This window comes from Diceros bicornis, chromosome 9 (genome assembly GCF_020826845.1).
Source record: "Diceros bicornis minor isolate mBicDic1 chromosome 9, mDicBic1.mat.cur, whole genome shotgun sequence".
NCBI lineage: Eukaryota > Metazoa > Chordata > Mammalia > Perissodactyla > Rhinocerotidae > Diceros > Diceros bicornis.
Genome location: NC_080748.1, coordinates 44,308,135 through 44,329,458, shown reverse-complemented (window position 1 = coordinate 44,329,458; position 21,324 = coordinate 44,308,135). Strand labels below are relative to the sequence as shown.

Genomic DNA, 21,324 nt, shown 5'->3' with positions numbered 1-21,324 from the left:
TATTTAAAACATGATAATATAATTAGAAATTTGTATTTGGCAAAGTATCTCTAATTTTAGAAGATATAACCCACAAGGTTCTTAGTGGAATTCTGGCTACATTTGGTAACATATAAATAAAGATCTTTAATCACATGCCAGTAGGCAATGGCACATTACCATTCTTATCAATGGTCACTTATCTTCTTCTATCTACTGGGATAATGTTCTCCTAAACAAAAATTGGAACAGATTTCTCATGATTTAATATGTGAATTCAGAAATTTGAAGTGGGCTGATAAATTCAGCCTTAGCCTTGATTACATCCTTTTAAGTCATGTTTATTACATTTTACACTCCATAACATTTGTCCCTCATGAAGTATAGTTCTATTCATTTTAATACATACGTACAGTTATGTAATGGACACCACAAGGAATATATAAAATTTTCCCATCACAACAAATAGTTTCCTTGAGACCTTCTGCTGTCAACCCATTCACTCACCTCTGGCCCCTGGTACACACTGATCTGGTGTCTGTTCCCATACCTTTGATTTTGGGAGATTCTTATATAAATGGCATTGTACTGTATATACCTTTTTGAACTTGGGCCCCTTTCACTCAGCATACTGCATTTAAGATTTATCTTTGCCTGTATTGGCAGTTATTTACTTTTTATTGCTACCTATAATCATTAGTCATCATATCTTCAAGGCTGAGAAGGAATTTTCTTAGTTGATACCCCATGCAAAACCAGAATTCTATTAATAAAAAAAAAAGAGTAAATTAGATGATAGGTTGGCCATTAACTATTTGTATCACAAACACAAAATGGCATCCTGCTACTAGTTTACTTCTCAGTTCCAAGGTTAGATATACCCTAAAAAGTATGAAAAATCCAAATATTTTTTAGACTTTCTTAGCTATCATCCTGGTCTAGCCCACCATGATCTCTTGCTTCGATTATTAAAATAGCATTCTAACCATACTTTTCACTTACACACTTGTGCCCTGCCACAGGTTACATTTCTATTGTTTGAATGAGTCTTTTGAATCTTAAATTAGGTGATGATTACTGCTTAAACTCTCCGATAGCTTTCCACCTTATTCAGAAAGAAAATAAAATCTTTAAAGTGGAGCAAAGGTCCACAGCTGAACACAATTTATAAAATCTTCAGCATTCAAGAGAAGTTATTGTGAGTTCAGTGTACATGATAGAGTGGAAAGAGGGGTCCTTGAACAAGAAAACACAATTGGAAATTAAATGGAGTAATGTAAGCATAAGAGAATAAGAATCTATTTTAGAAAGATGTCAGCTAGATTCAAGAGTAAGGGATATATTGTGAAAAATATTGGTGAGAGATTCTATATAAAATATAGAGAAACTAAAAATAAATCCTAATTATTAATGTATTAATACTGTCAGTTATTTTGTAAGCAATTGTTTTGCGCCTCCTACGTCTCTATCACTGTACTAGGCTTGAAGCTAAAATGGTAGATAAACCATAGTGTCTGCCCTCTATTACCTTGTGACTCAGGACAGTCATACAAATAAAAGGAGTTGAACAGAGAATGATACCCGCTGAAACACCGGACCACAGGTGCACATCTAACACAGCCCAGGGAATTAAGAAATGCCCGGCCCGGGAAATAATATCCAAGCTGAAACTGGAGTAACATTAAGTCTGATGAAACGGAACGAGATTAAAGGCACTCTGGGAATTCATAGCAATATGTGCAAAACCATGGAGACAATGCAAAGCATGAGACTCAGGTTAAACCAACAGAATGGTGTGCCATTAATAGAATTAGGGGAATTACCTAGAAAATTGTATGTAGTTACTTTTGAAGTTGTAATGATGTCAAGAGAAGTTACTCTTCTAAAGAAATTTTACATAGAGAAAAATAAATGGAGGGGTCAGAAGCAATGATGCAAAAGGAAATTGAGAACAAGGAGAAAGTTAGAAATTAAATTATAAATAAATAAATGTTTTAAATGTGTTATGTGTGTATACATACCCATATACATAAATGTGTTAATGGACAATAAGTGACCCTTACCATGTTCATTGATAAGGCAAATTTATCAATAACCATCTGATCTCTATTTAAATTGTTGTAGTTTCAAATAAATGTAATTCAAAAACAATATTCTTAAAGGACTTGGAGCCAATTCAAAGCAAGATTGGTACACCTTTGCAAATTTTTGGCTGAAGATACTACTAATCAGTTAAAAAAAAAATCTTAAAGCTGCCATGACTAAGAGTGAACAACTTCTCAGATTAAAGATCGAGATTCAAAATGCATTTATTATACACTGAACATACGTAAAACCATGACACAAAAAGCCATGAAGAAATGTGTTATAATTGAAATTTTGTTTTAATCATCACATCTTCTCTCAAGTGATGCATTTAAAAATTATTAAATAATTAAAAGATTTCAAATATATTATTTAAATCACTAAACATCTCTATAACTTCCCTTTTATTTTATACAGATAAACCGATTTTTTCCCTATTTAAAATTTTGACTACCGTTTTTTCTAGTGGCATACATTGAAGATTTCAATGGGTTATCTCTGCACACTCCAGTCTGACCATGCTGGAACATCACATTCTAGGCTCCAAATGCATAGAAATTGTTATTTAATTGGATACACCTGCTCACATATGATTTGACTGAAAATCATCACTTCTGGCAATCCTTTCACCTTCAAACCTCTGCATTATCTTGTATAGTAGTTATTTGGATGCTTTTCTCTTTTGCTCACAAATTTGTAAGCTATTTGAAGGCCCCATGTAGAGTTCATCTTCATTTCCTTTCTATTGCCTACCACAATGTTTTACATAAAATAGGCAATTAGTAAAAGTTCATTAATAGAAAATAATTGTTAGAAATGTTCCTACTTTATTTCCTGTATTATAAAAATGTGGTGCCACTTTTAATTACTTAAGAAAAATAGTATTCAAGTAAAATATATATATTTTTTACTGCTAAAACTCACTTTCCTTGTAGACCTACCACTTTTGTCTACACTCTATTCCTTAACTTTGTATGGTACATCTCACATGATTAATGTAATTTAAAATAATATTGAAAAAGAAAAATACATTTTTTAAATGACTGGGCTATAATAATTCTTGAATTAAGAAGTGTTTCAAAATCCAACTTTCAGCAGTCCCAAGTTCTTTGCAGCATTATTCACAATAGGCATAGAAGCATCCTAAATGTCCATTAACAGATGAATGGATAAAGAAAATGAGGTGTATAAATACAATAGAATATAATTTAGCCACAAAAAAGAAGGAAATCCAGCCATTTGTGATAACATGGATGAACATGGAGGACACTATGCTAAGTGAAATGAGTCAAACGGAAGGACACATGCTACGTGATACCACTGTTATGAGGTATCTAAAATAGTCAAACTCGTAGAAGCCGAGAGTAGAATGGTGGTTGCCAGGGGCTGGGAGGAGAGGTAACAGGTAAAGGGTACAAAGTTTCAGTTATGTAAAATGAATAAGTCCCAGATATCTACTGTACAGTATGTTACCAATAGTTAACAATACTGTATTGTATTCTTAAAATTTTTCTAGGAGAGTAGGTCATATGTTGTATTCTTATCACAAAATTTAATAATAAATAAATAAATAGGGCAGGAGAAAACTTTCGGAGGTGATGAATATGTTTATAGCATAGACTGCCATGAGGGTTTAATAGGTGTATACTTATTTCCAAACTCATGAAGTTGCATACATTAAATACATATGGCTTTTTGTATGTTAAATAAAAGTGTTAATTATACTTCCATGGCAAAGATTTAGAACCATTTCCTTTTTATAATTTTTCAAAAGAAAAAAACAAAAACAATACAACCCAACTATTACTAGAAATGCCATAATGATATTGAGATGGGCAGGAAGCTAGATATGAGCTGGCAGCAAGGTCACTCCCCCAGGTGCAGTGTCCTCATTACTGGGTAGCGGCACTTGGGACATGCAACACTCCCCCTGACCCTGACAGAGAGTAGCCCCAAGCCTCATTATGCCCTCATTTGCATTGCAGCTTTGAACCCCCTTGTGGGGGATCACCACCATGACAGTTCCGGAGAGGCCTATGTAAGGAAAAAAATCTCCCCCTCCCAACATTGGGGTGGAGACAATGCCCAGATTGGTCCACCTTCCAAGACCCTCACCCACCCCTGGGACCCGACCTTCCAAAACCACTAACCACCACAACTTCGGAGCAGTTGCTTGTTTTGAGCTTCCCCACCCCTCCCCTTAGGGATGTACTTTCACTTTGCTAGTAAATCCTCCTCTGTTAAAACTTCTGCTATGTGTCTGCTCTCAATTCTTTTGTGTCTGTGGACCAAGAACCTGGGACCTCACCGCACCAATCTGACCAGTGCCAGCGACAATATCAATGAATGTAATGATATATTTATTAAAAAGTTTAGTCTATCCTGCATTTTAGCTTCCTGCAAATACCATTTCACAAAAATTAAAAAGCACATATATATATATATATAGTTGTTCTTGTTTTTATTTACTGTTTTTCACCTTATTTTGTTACCAATATGAAACTATAGTGAAATTCCTCTACTTATAAAAGCAGACATTTATTTGGGGAAAAATAAAATCCCTGAGTGTGTTAGTGAACTTTATCTTGGAGAGTTAATTGATGTAATCTGACCTTGCCATTAGTCTAGCTGGAGGTAAGCTATTTCTGTCTGCATTACTTTTCATTATTGCTTCCTTGTAGGAATTCGCTACCTGCTGTCCATATAAATGTGTGACTCAGCTAAAGAACATAGTCTAGAAAGTCATTCCATTTTCATCTGCTATTTTCCCATCAGTGTTAACACACAATTGTATTCTTCCTAACCTTCGTAGTTCAAAGACTGTCGTTTCAAATGAAATTTGGAAAACCTACATTCAGATTCTGACTATAGACATAGAGGAAAATTTATATTTCTTTTTTATTTATCTAATGTTAAAGCATCATCATCCATGATATAAATCACTTGAATTCACTAGCAGCTTCTTTTGCAGTGTGCCTAAGTTTATTATTAATTTACTCTCTTCTACCTAGGTGCAGAGTAAAGGAGACAATCAAGTCATATATCACATAAACAATTAAAAACTATTCTTTGGCTGTAAGCTTTTGAAATGACGAAGTACTAGTACAGAGTGAGCTGTCCTTGAATTACTTTCATTGGTAAGTATTAGACAGCATGATGAATTTTTTACAAGCCAGACATTTGGAATGGTATCTTCAAAGCTGTGTTAGCTGCCTATTTATCTTTATTACGGCCTAGAAACCGATAGCAAAAATACAATGTTAGTACATGTATTACATTAACAACAATTATGGGCTTAATTTTTTTTCTTAAAGATGAATGCAGTAAAAATTGGACTTTCATAACAATGCTATTGCTTTCTTTTTCCCCTCAATGTTAAAGAATAATTTTAGTGTAAAGATGTGACAGTGGTTAAAAATCAAATTATAACATTTTATGCTTGAGAGTGAATCTTTAGAGGACTAAATGCAATTTTATAAATTGCATTATAAAGAATAGGTGACTTTCTAAGTATTTTAGAACACAGACATGCTTAATATTGTATATGAAAAAAATACACTCATCTACTTTCTTTGAATTGAAATAATTCTCACTAGTGCAATGATGCATTATATCTCCAGTATCGACATGAAAACAGATTTTCTTTTATATCATTTTCTAAATGATTCTAATTGAGAGTATACACACGCTAATATAATGAAATCTTATTGCCATTTGAAAAATTCTTATTTTAAACCAACAAGTACTTTAACACATCCAAAGACGGTCATCATGTATTTGTAATACAATCAAATGATTTTTGAGCTGGTAGGAAGAAAACCCAGCTCAAAAACAAACAGAGTCTGTTATAAAAACTATCCAGCATATAAATTCAACTTGTTTATTTTTTTTTTTTAAGGAGACAACTGCAGTACTGAGGAGCTACATAACTTACCTAAAATCTCAAAGTTAGTAAGTGTTGAAACCGAGTCCAAACGTTGCTTTTCCAGTTCCAATTTACAATTCCTGCCAGGAAATCACTCTTCCTTCCAGAACAGACATATGTCTTTGATGGGTCCTATTTATATTACGGCTCTATGTTAACTTTGAAGATATCTTCAATAACACCTACCACTATTAATATCAAATATTTAAAGATTAACAAAATATACATTTGCTCAACAGATTTTAAAATACTACCAAATTACTATCATTATGAGGGACAATCTTTCTATCTAGATGAATATACCAAAGATAGTTAGCTACACGTTCAGAGACAGACATGCGTCTGCAAAATCCACTTATAAATTATTCACCACTCTGATGAGATACCGTATTATGTCCACATAAAAATAATTTAGAAGCAGTTAGCCAAATTTGGAATCATCTGTATTCATTGTGTACAAAATGAAATTGAAAATTTGAACTGCGAATAAAACACACAAAGAGGCATGGCTTCTCATATATGAGTCTACACACCAAAACTATTTGATATTTAAGGGATGCTACAGGATAGGTGCTTATAACGATGGTCAGATTAAGTTTTATGTTTGTACTTCATACACATTAAAGTATTTTTTGTTTTAGTTTGTTCATCTGTCTTATTTAAAATAATACTACATGGTTAGCCTAGTATAAATGTATTTCAAAGGACAAACCATGAGCAAGTCTGATTTTAATAAGAGTATTCTACAATGGCATAGTTTTTCACCTACTGTGTTCAAATCAACCCATCTTAGACTCCTTTGTCTCAAACCTTCTTTGCTCATTTAACTTTTGTTTGCCTTTGTCTCTTTGCAGCTCATTACCATTGCATGACTATTTCTAAAGCCATCTCGCTCATTTACAAGCTGAGGGACTTCAATATATTCAAATATGTTAACTTTTTTGAAAAAAATGCATAAATCAAATTTATATCATTGGAATCAGATGTATTTGCTTTATTATAAAAGACATCTGTAAAATAATCTCTATGTACATAAAATGCTGTATTAATATTAGATTAATCAATATTGAAATTGATGCTAAATAAAATATAGTACTAGTCTCATGTCTCATGTATGATCTGTCTTTCTATTCTTAAATATCCATCTAGCATTCATTCTATCAAATTTTAATAATTGAAAAATATATTTCATTTATATCAACTACATTTCAAGGAAGTAGTCATAAAAGACAGACACATTGCTTTACACAATGAGAGTATTGTTTGCAAATTCATTCCAATTCTTAGGTAAAATTAAAATCACAATATTTGATTAAAATATTTAATTAAAATTAAAGTCACAATTTATTTATTAGAGATAAAGAAACAGGAAATTCTGATAACTTTTAAGAAGGAATTGTTATGAAGCTGTTTAGTTTAAGAAAAATAGTGTCTTAATTCCCAATTGGAGACCAGCATCAAAGTTATCTTCACTTTATGCAACATTTTGCCCTATTCTGACAAGAATAGAATTTGTGGAGAGAAATAAAATTTGTATAACTTTTCAGAGTTCATAGCCTTAGACACTTTTAAGCTTTTTCTTAATGTAAAAAACTGTTTCCAGTCAAACTACATAGTCATTTACTGTATTTTGATATATCTTCAGGGATATTTTAGTGGGAACTATAAAAAATGTCTTGTTTACCTCTTTGGTGACCACGAAATTCATATGGCATTCCTTAATTAAAGACCTTATGGGTGACTGCCTAAATGTCATTTTTCATAATCTCCATGTAACAAACCCTGGAAATACTTCAAGATATAACTGTGTCAATCTACATCTAACTCCAAGACAGTTACTCTTGTACTATGCTGTGTTTCCAAACATTTTATTCATATCTCTTTTATGACATTTGCCATATTAATCATAAGTTTTAATTCATTAGTCTGTGAGCCACTTGATATTGAAAACATTCCTAACATGTTCGTGTATCTATCATTTAAGAGAGTGTTTATAGTATACAGATATTTCAGAAATGTTTTGATGCATAGTAGAATGAAGGGGGATAATGTAAGATGAAGAAGGGACTGAAAGAAAGAAGAAAGGAAGAAAGAATAAGGTGGAAAGAAGGAAAGAAAGAAGAAAGTAAGGAAAAGAAAGGAAGAAAAAGGAATCAAGAAAGAGGAAGAAAGAAGGAAGGATAAGAAAGAATGCTTATAGCTGGCAGAGCTATGTAGACGCAGTCCCTCTAAGGTTGGCTCCTGCTTGCTGCTTCTTAACATATCAGTCTCCTTCTGTTTATACAAGTATTGTTAACTATAATCATTTCAATAGCATATGACTTTTACGGAAATAATTAGTATCAGTCAATAATGACATTGCTTTTGAATTCACAATTGGCAGGTTTATGGGGTTGGTAATCAACCCCTCCACACCATCAATGTCTCTTCTAAAATGGTTTTTGAAAAAAGATCAACACCAGAGTTTAGGAATTAATTTTAATTTCTTAAAATAGTAATAAAAAGAGGACTCATTCTGTTTCCACCTAGTTTGTAGAAAGCTGAAAAGAATGTTTATTCCTAATAATGAGAAAAAGCCGTAAAAAATACTAAATCATAACTCATCTTGAACTCTTCAGAGAGACAAGATCCCAGGGCAATGAAGCAGCCAGCAAGGCAAGGAAGACAGTCCTCTGTCAAGGGAATACAAGGCATTATGACTGCCTCACCTGTGGCAGAGCATAGGATGAAGGGACAGGCTCACGAGGAAGAAATAACCTAAAATTTTAGTGACTGTCAAAACGCCAAGTGTAGACTAATATGCTAGTATAGAAGTCTTGAGATTTCCACCAAAAAAGAGGAGTTCACATTCACTCGTAGGCTCTTGTTCTCACACTTCCATTTGCTGCTGGAGACCAAATGAAGGCAGAGCAGGAGACCAGAGAGAGGCTCCCTTGTTGGTCTTGCAGGGTGGGGGATATGAGCAGTCAAGTTCCCAGGAGGATTTCCATAGGCATTGACAACCTAATTACAGAATTTATGTAACAAAGCAAATGAACAAGAGAATTTAAATAATTTTGAAAAACAAGGGCAAATTTGGAGATTTAATCTGCAGAAATAAATTTGTCTGTTATTGTCAAAATAGGAGACATATCATTCAATGTAATTGAATACAAACTTCGGAAATAGAATCACACATATATGGTCAATTGATTTCTGACAAAGATATTAAGGCAATTCAATGAAGAAAGGATAGTCTTTCTAACAAACGGTATAGAAACAACTGCATAGTCCTATGCAAAAAAGTGAACCTTGACCCATACTTTCAACATATAAAAAACTAATCTGAAGTAAAATCCTAAACTATTGGACTTCTAAAGAAAATACAGAAGATGAACTTTGTGACTTTGGGTTGGGCAAAGATATCTTAGAACAAAAAATCATGAACTGAAAAAGAACACATTGACCAAAATTAAAACTTTGCTTTTAGAAAGACACTGATAAAAGTCAAAAACAGAAACTAGGTTGAGAGAAAAATATGTAGATTTAAATATATATATAACAAAAAATGTATATATGTATTTTAAAAATATATGCCTATTTAGCAAATAAGTATTTAATAGCCACATGTTTTTTTAAAAAACCAATATGCAGAAAATCTAAAGAACCCTGACAATTTAATGTAAGAAATTAAAATATATATATAAGAAAATGGGGAAAAGATTTGAACAGAGACTTCACCAAGGAAGATATACAAAAGGCAAATACATGATATGATACTCAACATTGTTAGCCAACAGGGAAATGCAAATTTAAATCACAGTGGACACAACTAATTCATACTAAAGTGTTTAAAAAGTCTAAACTTAAAAAAAAAATCTCATAACTCTAAGTGATGGAAAGGATGTAGAGCAACTAAAATTCTCGTATGTTGCTGGTGTAAATGCAAAATGGCACAGCCACTTTGGAAAATACTTTGGTGGTTTCTCTATATTCTGCAATCTGCATCTAGATCCTTAGTCAAGAAAAATAAAACACATTTTCACACATACACGCACACACACGAACTTGTAGGGGAATTTTTGTAGTGGCTTTATTCATAATTACCAAAAACCAGAGCTCAAGAAAAAAGTCCCTCAAATAGTGAATGGATAAACAAATTGTGATATATATATATGTACAGCAAAATACTACTGAGCAATAAAAACGAATGAACTACTTATATATCTAACAGCATGAAACAATCATAATTAAAAGTAAAAGAAGCCATATACAAAAGAGTAGATAATGTATGATTCCATTTTTATGACCTTGTGTAAAAGGTAATAACTATACTGACAGAAAAGAAATCAATGCTTGCCAAGGGCTAAAGAAGTGAGGGTTACTTCAAGGGAATATGAGGGACCTTTAAGAGCTAGTAGTAATATACTGTGCCTCAATTGTAGCAGTGGTTACACAACAATTTGTTTATCAAAATGTATAAAAGGTGTACCCCAAAAGGATAAATTTTACAACATATAAATTATAACAATTATTACTTAATAAACCTGATTTATATAAAAAAAGCCAAACCTATGTCACGACTTATGATGCTTCCTAATGTATACAGGTGAACATAGGATCACTAGTTTCTTCTCCCAACTTAACCATGTTTAGCCTTCAGCACAGAAAATTAATAAAAATTATTCTTATTTGTTTAATCTGAATATACATAAAATTGTACATACGTGTTTTAAAATAAGATAAGTATTGTTTAAATTATTTTTAAATAGACTAAGAAAATTGAGTCTCAGTTCTGGGAAGGGAAGGAGAGCCCCAGAGAGTGACCTGATTCCACTGAGATTGGCAGTTGGATCAGATTTATTTGTATTTTGTTTAATTAGAATAGCATACAAGTGCCATCTGCTGCTTCTAAGGAAAACACACTCCTGAGTAAGAAGGGACGATGCTGTATGGAGAGGGTATGTCTTCTAGGTGGAATAATCTGATGCCCATGTAATCAATAGCAGCGTATGGTTGAGCTCCGAGTTGGATAGCTTTCTCCTGAGCTCACAAGGCGCTGTTACCCTCAGAGACCCGCAGTACCAGACAAAGAACTTAGACTCAGTTTATAGGAACCTTCTGTTACCCACACAATGATCTCATGTATGTTATTTCCAATGTTGGCACATCAAAAGTTTTCAAACTTCTGTCAAACCTTTCTAAAATATCTCCACAAGTAATCGACTGTGTCATGCTTTGTTAGAACCTCATCACATAGAGCAATGACGGCTATATACAATAGAAAGCACAGAATTAAACAGATTTTATAGTAATCATTATTTTGCACCCTGACTTCAGATCTTCCCAATAATATCCTAGGGATGGTGAATAAACCTACAATTAAACCCAAAAGAGTATCATAATGAGTTATTTCTGACTTTCTAACAAATTTGAAGGTTATGTCTGTATGAAAATTTTAGGAAATCCAAAATTAGTATTAGTACACTTCCATATTCTATGCAATAATTAAAAATATACATATAGCGAATTAAAAGAACTAGATCTTGAAAGTGTTTTTCTGCTGAATGTCTTTAAAGCTATTTCCTGAAATCAATCTCTAATTTCTCTCTTTCTCTCTTTGTATTTCTCACACACACATACACATTCAGAACTCAGTTTAGTCTATTTGAAATACAGTGGCAACCATAAAATATTGAGGATTTATCACAAATGTCATAAAAATGGCTTTACGGATTGATCTGTTATCATTGGATATATACAGAAAAATATCTTTAGTAGTTGCAAAGAGAATATTAAGATCCCACAATATACTGGAATTCTTATGTAGATAATAAGTTAAGTAGCTCACAGGATATTGAACACACACCAACCCAATTATTGGCTGGTAATGAACCACAGCTTTGCAAATCACACCAAAAATTCTTTCCAGGCTGGCAATGACTCATTACCTGAAGAAATGATTAATTTCCTTTGGAGTTCAAACACTGTACAATTATCTACTTTACCTATATTTAAAGCTTGTTTGAGTTAGAGGCAATAGAATATCTACTTCTGAGAACAGATTACTTAAACTTGTGTCTAATTCCGTTTGCATGCAATCCTCAGTCAAGTTCCTCATTGATCAGTCAGAAGGAAAACAGGCACCATAGCCCCAGGGTAACTGGATTATACTACTCCAGGAGAGAACACACTTGTTTCTCTTCACTCACCGTCTTGAAATAAGAGATACAGCAGCATTGGTGGAGTACTGAGGGGTCAAACGGTCAATGAGTCAAGCAGAAAATTAAGTCAACTGGATGACAATTTCAAAAACAAGTCTTAAAAAAGATTATAAACAATCACTTCTGAATACCTCTCACATTTGTTTTATATAATTTAGCCCTCATATTACAAGAAAACAAAGCTCCCTTTTATTATTGCTATCTCCATTATTATTGTTACTGTTACATCATTATAGTTATTAACAACTACTCTTGTACTGTGGATTATATGGACACTGCAGAAAACAATGTCTTTAATGATCACTACCATCTCATATTTTCTTCTTTTTTAGCTGAAGAAACTTAAACACTAGGGAACACATATAAATTGTGAAGCATGTACAACCAGTGATGTAGAAAGATAATAATGTTTAAATTCCAGTGACTCTGACCTCAAAGCTGGTTCTCTAAGTACCACTGCTTTGTTTTTTGTTTTGTTTTCACCTGTGAGAGGTTGTTTTTCATTGGTCTACACTGTTTTAGTCCCCATGGATAGAATACGTGTAATCTTAAACCATGATTGCTCCAAAATTAAAACCAAATGGAAAATTAAATCAATTAAATATTAAATTCAGGAAATAAACTTATAATTTGGAACTTCAGACATTTCTGTTTTTAAATACATATTGGAGACTTCATATTCTGTAATATTATCTGTTGTATCTAATTTTCTTCCATTCTATAGACTCACATATAAAATTTCATACAGAAATATTTAATCAGTTTTAGTTTGATCAGCAGATGAGTGTTATTTCCTACAGGCAACGAAGAAAATGGTAAGCAGTATTGAGATGGTGGGGTAAGTAAACACATAAGGAAAAATATCATGAACAAGTCTATCAAAATTTACTTTAGCTTCCTCTTTTAGTGTTTTGAGTTAATTATGCATTTCTGAAAACCTTAGCCACTATCCCACAGAGGAGGAAAGCCTTCGCTTCACACAGGAAGAAAACATTTCAGAACTGTATTTCTCATTGCTTGCTATATGTGAAAATAAATTTAGATTCAGGATGTACTTTCTAGTTTTGAAAAATTAGATTTTTGGCAAATTAAAATACTTTGAGGGTAAACATTTAGTTTTTTTTCCCAAATTTGTTGTCTTTTCATTCATATTCAAAGAAAAAATGGTAATTGTGGGGAAAAGATTTGAATATGCGAAAGTAAATTTGAGTCAATCCTAAATGCTGCCAAATGTGTTTTTGGGGAGTATTATATATGCATGCAAGGTTTTTTTGTTTTGTTTTGTTTTGTTTTTTTTGTGAGGAAGATTGGCCCTGAGCTAACACCTGTTTCCTATCTTCCTCTTTTTGCTTGAGGAAGATCCTGTATGAGCTAACGTCTGTGTCCATCTTCCTTTATTTTATATTTGGGATGCCGCCACAGCATGGCCTGATGAATGGTATAGGTCCATGCCTGGGATCTGAACCTGCAAACCTCGGCCCACCAAAGTGGAACACGCCAAACTTAACCACTGCACAACTGGGCCATTCCCAGATGCAAGATTTTTTTTTTTTTTTTTCTTTTTTGTGAGGAGGACTTAGCCCTGAGCTAACATCAGATGCCAGTCTTCCTCTTTTTTCCTTGAGGAAGATTGGCCCTGAGCTAACATCCATGCCCATCTTCCTCTACTTTATATGGGACGCCACCCATATAAAGCATGTTAAGCATGGCTTAACAAGCAATGCGTCGGTGCGCGCCCGGGATCCGAACCTGCGAACCCTGGGCCACCAAAGCGGAACGCGCGCACTTAGCCACTTGTGCCACCAGGCTGGCCCCCACATGCAAGATTTTTAAAATTAAGATTTTCTTTTTAGTATTTATTGATTCAAAATTCAACTTTTCTATTTCGTTTTGGAAGTCTATTTTATCAGTTTACCCCAAAACCATAACATCAGTCCCCACACTGAAACTTTATCCTAAAAAATAAAAACTTCTTGGTATCTTCCACTGGACTGTATGGCATTTGTGGACAAATACTGTAGATTTCATTGTATCCCCAGCATTCATACTTCAGAGTGTGGTAGGCATCTAATGCATATTAAATTGAAAATATTCCATGAAAAGATACTCCAATTGCTCACTCTTAGCAGGTGATATTGCCTCTAACATAACATTTCAAATTGCATCTTCACCATGTTTTCTCTTTCCAATAAAGTAACTTTATTTTTAACCAAAGCTAAGCGATCACCAATGCTTCTTACCACTATGCAATAGTAACTCATGCTATCAATGATTTATTTGGGGTATATCAAATATCTATTTAACCTCTTAATCTTCTTTTTTTATAGCTTTTACTGGTCCCTTGTCTTTTTGCTTTTCCTCACAAATAAACTCTGCGTCCACTATTCTAAAAAAAAAGTAAAATTAGGATTAAAATAAACTTAAAAGTAAGCAAGTGTATATCTTATTTGCACAGAGCTATCATCTCAAACTACTCTGCTTTTTCTTTCCTTTTGTATTATCCACAGGAGTACCATAATCTGTACCAGGGACTCCATTTACTCACTCATTTTCTCTTGCTGCTTTAATTTTACTCACCGTTTTATAGACCTATTTTCTCAAAAGTCACCAAGAACATCCTATGCACTGAACTCAAGACCCCAACTTGTTTTGTCACCATTTTTAATTCCCTTCAGCATTTTGCCTGTTTATCATCCTCAACCACTTTACGGTAGTCTCCTCTGTTGCCTTTGTAGTACGTGGTAACTGATTGTGTTCCTTGTGTTCTGATTGTTCCTTCTATGCTTACTTGTCCTTCTTCCACCTCTCACTGCACAAATGCAGTGATTCCCCTAAATCACTTCTCTTACCATTTTCCTTCTCTCATTTTATGTTTTCCACTGTAAAGAAAATTATCTTATTGTTAAATTAACATCATCTGACTATACAAGATTGTCAAATTTATATTAATAGTTTGAACATATTATAAGCTACTTTATACATTTCTAACTGCCTAATGGTATTGTCCACCAAATTTCTTACTGGCAGATAAGACTCAACATACTTCACGCATTTATCACATTTCTACCTTTAAATTAATAACATTGTCTTTTTACTCTGGTATAGATGTATAAATATTGAATAATTTATATATTATATATATATTCATTCAAAAACTTCTACGTGTGCATGGAAAATGATTATATATATATATAAAATCTCAGAAATTTGAAATACACAAAAAATATAAGGAAACAATTCTGCAATTACATCCATCACTAAAATTAGCACACTATTTTTATAACTTTCTGTTAAAGAATGCAAAGTGGAAAAATAATTGCACTACCCAAAAGTCAGAGTAACCTCATTCAGGCACCAGGCATTTATCCAAGAAAAATAAGATATTTCTCTTTATCCTCCACTGTTTGTGTGGCATTTGTAGGCAGTAACATATATAGCATCAAATCCTCAATATTTTCTTTTCTGAGAGTTTTGCCCAGACTGTAAGAATTGAGTCCACAATTGTTTCCACTACAAAGTTTTCAGAAAACTAGTGAACAGATGCTATTTGTTTAAACTTACAAGCCCAAAAGTCATCATCTTCATATTAAATGAGATCCAAAAGTCAGTTGACTCTGCTCAAACATGTTTCCCAGCTGGTTATAAAAAGAGACACTTCAGGGAAGTGCTTCTTAATCTTGACTTAGTATCACCTGGGGAACTTTAAAAAAAATAATCCCAAAGCCCAGAACAACTACACTCCCCAGACCAACTCCCTCAGAATCTCTGGAGGTGGGACAGAGGCATCGGCATTTTCACAGCTTCTCAGGTGATTCTATTGAGGGTCAAAGTTAAAAACCCGTTTCACTAAAAATAGCGTTACAGTTAACTGTTTTACCTTACCAATCCTATAATGAATTGAGAGGTTTTTGTTGTTGTTGTCTTGTTTGTTTTGGTTCTATCTGGAATGGTGGGAAGTTACAGTTTCACATATGTGTGACATATATGACATATGTGAAACTGTACCCCAGGGTCTGAATGATTTTGTGGGGGCGATTTTGCTGCTGGCAGCAGATCGTTTCCCTGTTAGGGTTTCTCAACTTTGGCAGTATTGTCATTTTCAACTAGATAATTTGAGGCGCCAGTGTGACAATCAAAAATGTCTCCAGACATTCACAAATGTCCCCTACGGGGCAAAATCACTTCTGGGATGAGAACCACTGGTGTAAATAACATAAAAGAAAATGCCTAAAACAAGAAACTAAGAGGAATTGTGCTACAGTGAGAAAAAGTGACTAGATAATGTTTTGCTAGCAGGCAGAAATGGGGAAATTCTGATTAAGAAGAACATTTTATTAGATCTAAGATGTCAATGATATTACAATGTACCATTGAGTTAAAAAAAAAAACTACCTACTAAACTATAATACGCTATTCATTATTAAACATACCTTGACATTGGGAATGGTAAAATGTAAGGAAATGTAGAGCTCAAAAATCAACAAAATTCTATGTAGTCAATATTTTGCACACCACAATTTGCAAGGCTTTGGAGATATCAAAATTTATACATACTACATTAGATTTTACTTACATTTAAAAATATTTACCACACTGCATGAATTGTTTTGTAATTTACTTTCACTTAATATTACATTATGATCATTGTGCCATGTAGAGTAGCCATTCACATTGTATTAGAATGTATCTCAATACATTAAAATAAATAAAGCAGTCTTTAGCATTTTCCCCATTATAAGGTCCCATTATAGGACTTTCTTATGATTCTGGCAAAAGGTATGTTTCAGAGTTAACATTATTAGGATGCTGGAGACTCAACTTCAGAGTTCTCATAGTTAATTTAGAAAAAAAAAATCCCCATATTTGAAATAATTTGCTGGTAACATGAAAATTAATAACTCGCACTGACTCCCCCTGTTAGCTCTTCTACAGTAAAGAATTTTAGCAATGTCAGGATCCTGTATTCTCTAAATTCTCCACTTACTTCCTTCCACCACAGATTTAGGAACTCAATAGAATAAGCATACAAATTCCAAACAAGGCATACTGTTAATTGTAAGAATGCTTTATCCCTAAACTCTGAAATGGAAACCCCAAGTGTAGTCAATTCTAGATCTGACCTTTATGTCCTAAGCATTCAGTTAGGCCTATATCTTAATCTTGGCCCTTGAAGTTTTGCAACTTTATGACCAGAAGAAGAATGAAAGGAAAAATAAAGAACCTCAGGAAGATAGCACCAAGATAAATGATTTTTTTTCAAATACTAGCACAGAGCTGACCTAAATTCCCTACTGTTATGTGAGAGAGCCTTCCTGAGTTCAAAGAAGCTTTATTCCCAGTTTACCATGCTAGTTGGATGGGAGGAAGCATTCCAGAAGAAAGGTAAAGTCAAGACAATGTGAACACACAACAATTTTATAAAAATGTCCTTAATGAAATTCTGAATACAATACAGAAACACAAGATTTAACCTCTTTGATCATCAAACTAGTTTCTCCAACTCTAGTCAGTGATGCTAGGGTCCCTGTTCTTAGCTCTATGTTTCCTAGGCATGGAATAAGGAAGATGGGAGCCTGCAATGCCCTCAGAAACAAAGGTGAATCACTCTTTGTAGAAGCAAGAGTGGATGGCCCACATGCCTCCTTCCAACCAATGATTCCTGAACCCTGCCTTTTCTACCTTCTTCCTGTGTTGCTTCGGGCAGAGGTTTTTTCATATTCTCAGAAGCAGAGGGCCAAAGAACTCTTCAAATGTACTCAGAGTGAGATAATTTGTTCTTTGTAACTCCTAAAAATGGTTTAGCATTTTCCTGAACAAGAACTTCTTCATGTAGCTGTAGGAAAAACTGGACTCTTCACTTATACATTTTTTAAATCGAAACCATATTATTTTCAAATGATAAAGCATTAAGTAGGATTTCTCAGATCTTCCATGGAAAAAAAATAAATTGAGAAAAGGATTTTCTACATTCTTAATATTTTGTAAAGTTTGCTCATTCTACCCTACTCTGAAAGACAAGCTTTAAATAGAGTTGTCATAATGATTTCAATATGCATCAAAATATTTTTAATTTCTGTGAAATTTTGAATTATTCTGATTCATTACATTTACCTGAAGATAACATTAATTCACAAAATAGCAATAACGAAGGGGCACAAGATCGTGTAGACATACGCCCAGTGACCAGATTCAAGGAAAAGGATCCTCAGTAAGCTGTATACGTGCAGGCCAAAACTCCAATTCATTTACTGCAGTCCAGTGTGCAAGTACCAGAGGAGTCGTTCTTTCTCTACTTCCTGCTCTAGTTGCCATATTAAAATAAAATGAGTTTAACATTAAATCTGAGATAGAAGTATTACTCTCCTGCTACACCATAAACCACTTGTTTAACATTTATGTCATACTTTAAACCTAAGAAGATAACGTAGATCCATCAGAATATTATGTTTTGTTTTCAAATTTTAAAATATACTTTTGAATTATGTTAAAGCTTGTACTTAGTTGGACTTCTTTATACCATTAATGCCAAATGGAATAGTGATCACAAGCTGTCTTATTCTAACGAGTGCCCAGGGGTTGGGTGGTGGGGAGCTTGTTGAAAGGATTTCAGAATTATAAATTCTTTAAGGCATGGATTTATCTATATGCTAACCTTTCTGAGACACTATCTCCATTTACATCACTTTATGAATAATGAATAATAATGACAGAGTAAGTTTTATTAAAGATTTTAGTGCCTTGGTAGGTGAACCAAATTACTACTTATAAATTAAAATCACCATTCATACAAGCTGTAACATTCCATACTAGTGCATCTCTAAAATGTAAGAAAGTTATCTTTCTCCTTGAAAATATTTTCTCCTCAGTGATATTATATAATAAAACACAGCATTTAGAAGTTCATTAGAGTGCTATTGTATTTGTTCCTACCAGAAAATGATGCAAAAATTTAGACATTAGAAAATATAATTTGCAATAGAATTATAGTAATTATTTGCTTATTAATTTTTGATAATATGTATATTAATAAGTCATAAACTTCACTGCCTTAAGAAAGTCTTTTAAATCAAATAATTAAAAGCCATCTAGAGGGATGTCTGCTTTCAGCTATGATGGAATAACGGTTACTGGGCCCACTCTCATGGCGTAGCTGGTATTGGGCTAGCATCCCAAACTAAACAACCATAACAATGGACAGAATATATAACTGTTTTGAGTCAACAGTAACTATAAAACTGTGATTCATAAGAGAGGAAAACTCATGGAAGAACCCCATTATTACCCTGGCTTTCTAACTGCAGAAATTTAAGACCTTTGGTGAAAGATGCTGAATTCCAAGCTCAGAAGAGTTGTCCCCCTGAACAGAAACATGTCTGTAATCTATGGGACAGACACTAAAGCAGAAGGAGCTGTGAAAGAGAGAGGGAGGAGGTCAAAAAGAAGTCCGTAAGGTTATTCCCTGTGAGTCCTTGGTAGAGGGCTGCTGTACATTGGCTGGGCGCAACAACATGAGACTTACCAGAAAGTAACTACTACAGAGTTGAGAATAGAAAGAGATAATGAAGGTCAGATTTAAATTTATGCTCTGTTAGGGAATGAAGTGACGCAGGTAATTCCCTCACCTCTTCAGCTGGGCAGAACTCAATGTCCAGACTTGGCTTTCCCTGAGGTACTTGCAGGAGCTGCGTCCTTTATACGCTCTACCCCTTTATATGCCTCTGGTGAAAGGTAAACAGGATACAGCAAAGTAGTACTTGGTGGGGAAATTATAACCTTACCTGTCTTGGAAAGAAGAAAGTTTTAAAATCCTTGATGTAATGGATTGTAAAGAAATAAGAAAAAGGAAAGCTAATTAAAACCAAAATAAGTAGAAGGAAAGAACATTTTAAAAAGCCAAAATTTGTTCTTGCAAAAATTTCATAGAATAGTTAAAACTATATAAATACTAGTCAAGGCAAAGAGAGAAACACACATATGTATGTGCACACATACATGAAGTACTGGTATCAGAAATGAAAGAGAATATCACTGTAACTGCTACGGACATTAAAAAGACAAAAAGGAAATACTATGATCAAAATTATGTTAAGAATTTTGCCAACATAAAGGAAAAAGACTTTAAAAAACTCAACAAAGTTTAATGAAGAAGAAAGAGAAAATATGAATATTCCTATCGCTAGTAAATATATTAAATTAAATATTTTCACATAAAGAAAATTCAATGCCCATATAGTTTCATGGATGACTTCTATCAAACATTTTGGGAGAAAAATAACATCAATAATACACAAACTCTTTAAGAAAATAAAAAAAGAATGAAATTCTTCTCAATTCATTTTATGAATACAGTATTACCTGAATACCAAAAAAAGGCATAGATATTACTTGAGAAAAGAATGTTATTCTTCATGAATATAAGCAACATATTCTCAACAAATATTAACAAAAATATTAACAAATAAAATCCAGAATTATTTATAAACACATAATATATTCTAGCTAGGAGTATAAGTCCAATAAATACAATAAAAATTGCTTAATGTCATTTGTCATGAGGGCAAAGCAAATCAAAATCACATTGAGACAATATTATATGCTTACTAGTATGACTATGATCAAAAATTAAAAGAATCACAATACCAAATATTGGCTAGGTTTTGGCACAAGGGAATTGTTCATACATTGCTGGTAGAACTGTAAAGTCAGTATAATAACTGGGAAAACAATTTGACTCTTTAGTTAAATATACAGTTACCATATGATCCAACAATTGCACACCCCAGGCATTCACCAAATAAAAATGAAAACTAGATGTCCACAGGAAAACCACAATAACAACACAAAAAACTTTTTAAACAAATTGTCATGACAACTTTATTTATAATAGCCCAAACTGGAAGCAACCCAGATATCCATCAACAGATGAATGGATAAACAAACTGGTATCCATACCATGGAACACTGCTCAGCAGTTAAAAAAATAAAAAACAGCAAATTGCAATAGCGTGAATGGATGTCTAAGCCATGATGCTGAGAAGAAGAACCCAAACACAAAAGTGTATATATTGCATGACTTCATATCCACAGTGATAGAAAACAGATCATTGTTTACTTAGGTCATAGAGAATATAT

General features: G+C 33.3%; 1 long non-coding RNA gene across 1 annotated transcript; it reads right to left on the bottom strand.

Moving 5' to 3' along the window:
- Positions 1 to 472: 472 nt before the first annotated feature.
- LOC131409954 (uncharacterized) lies at positions 473 to 19,967 on the bottom strand. Its single transcript, XR_009221090.1, has 3 exons — positions 19,815 to 19,967; positions 5,999 to 6,177; positions 473 to 742 (listed from the first exon to the last, which is right to left on the bottom strand). It is a non-coding gene; the product is annotated as an uncharacterized LOC131409954 (long non-coding RNA).
- Between the last annotated feature and the right edge of the window lie 1,357 nt (positions 19,968 to 21,324).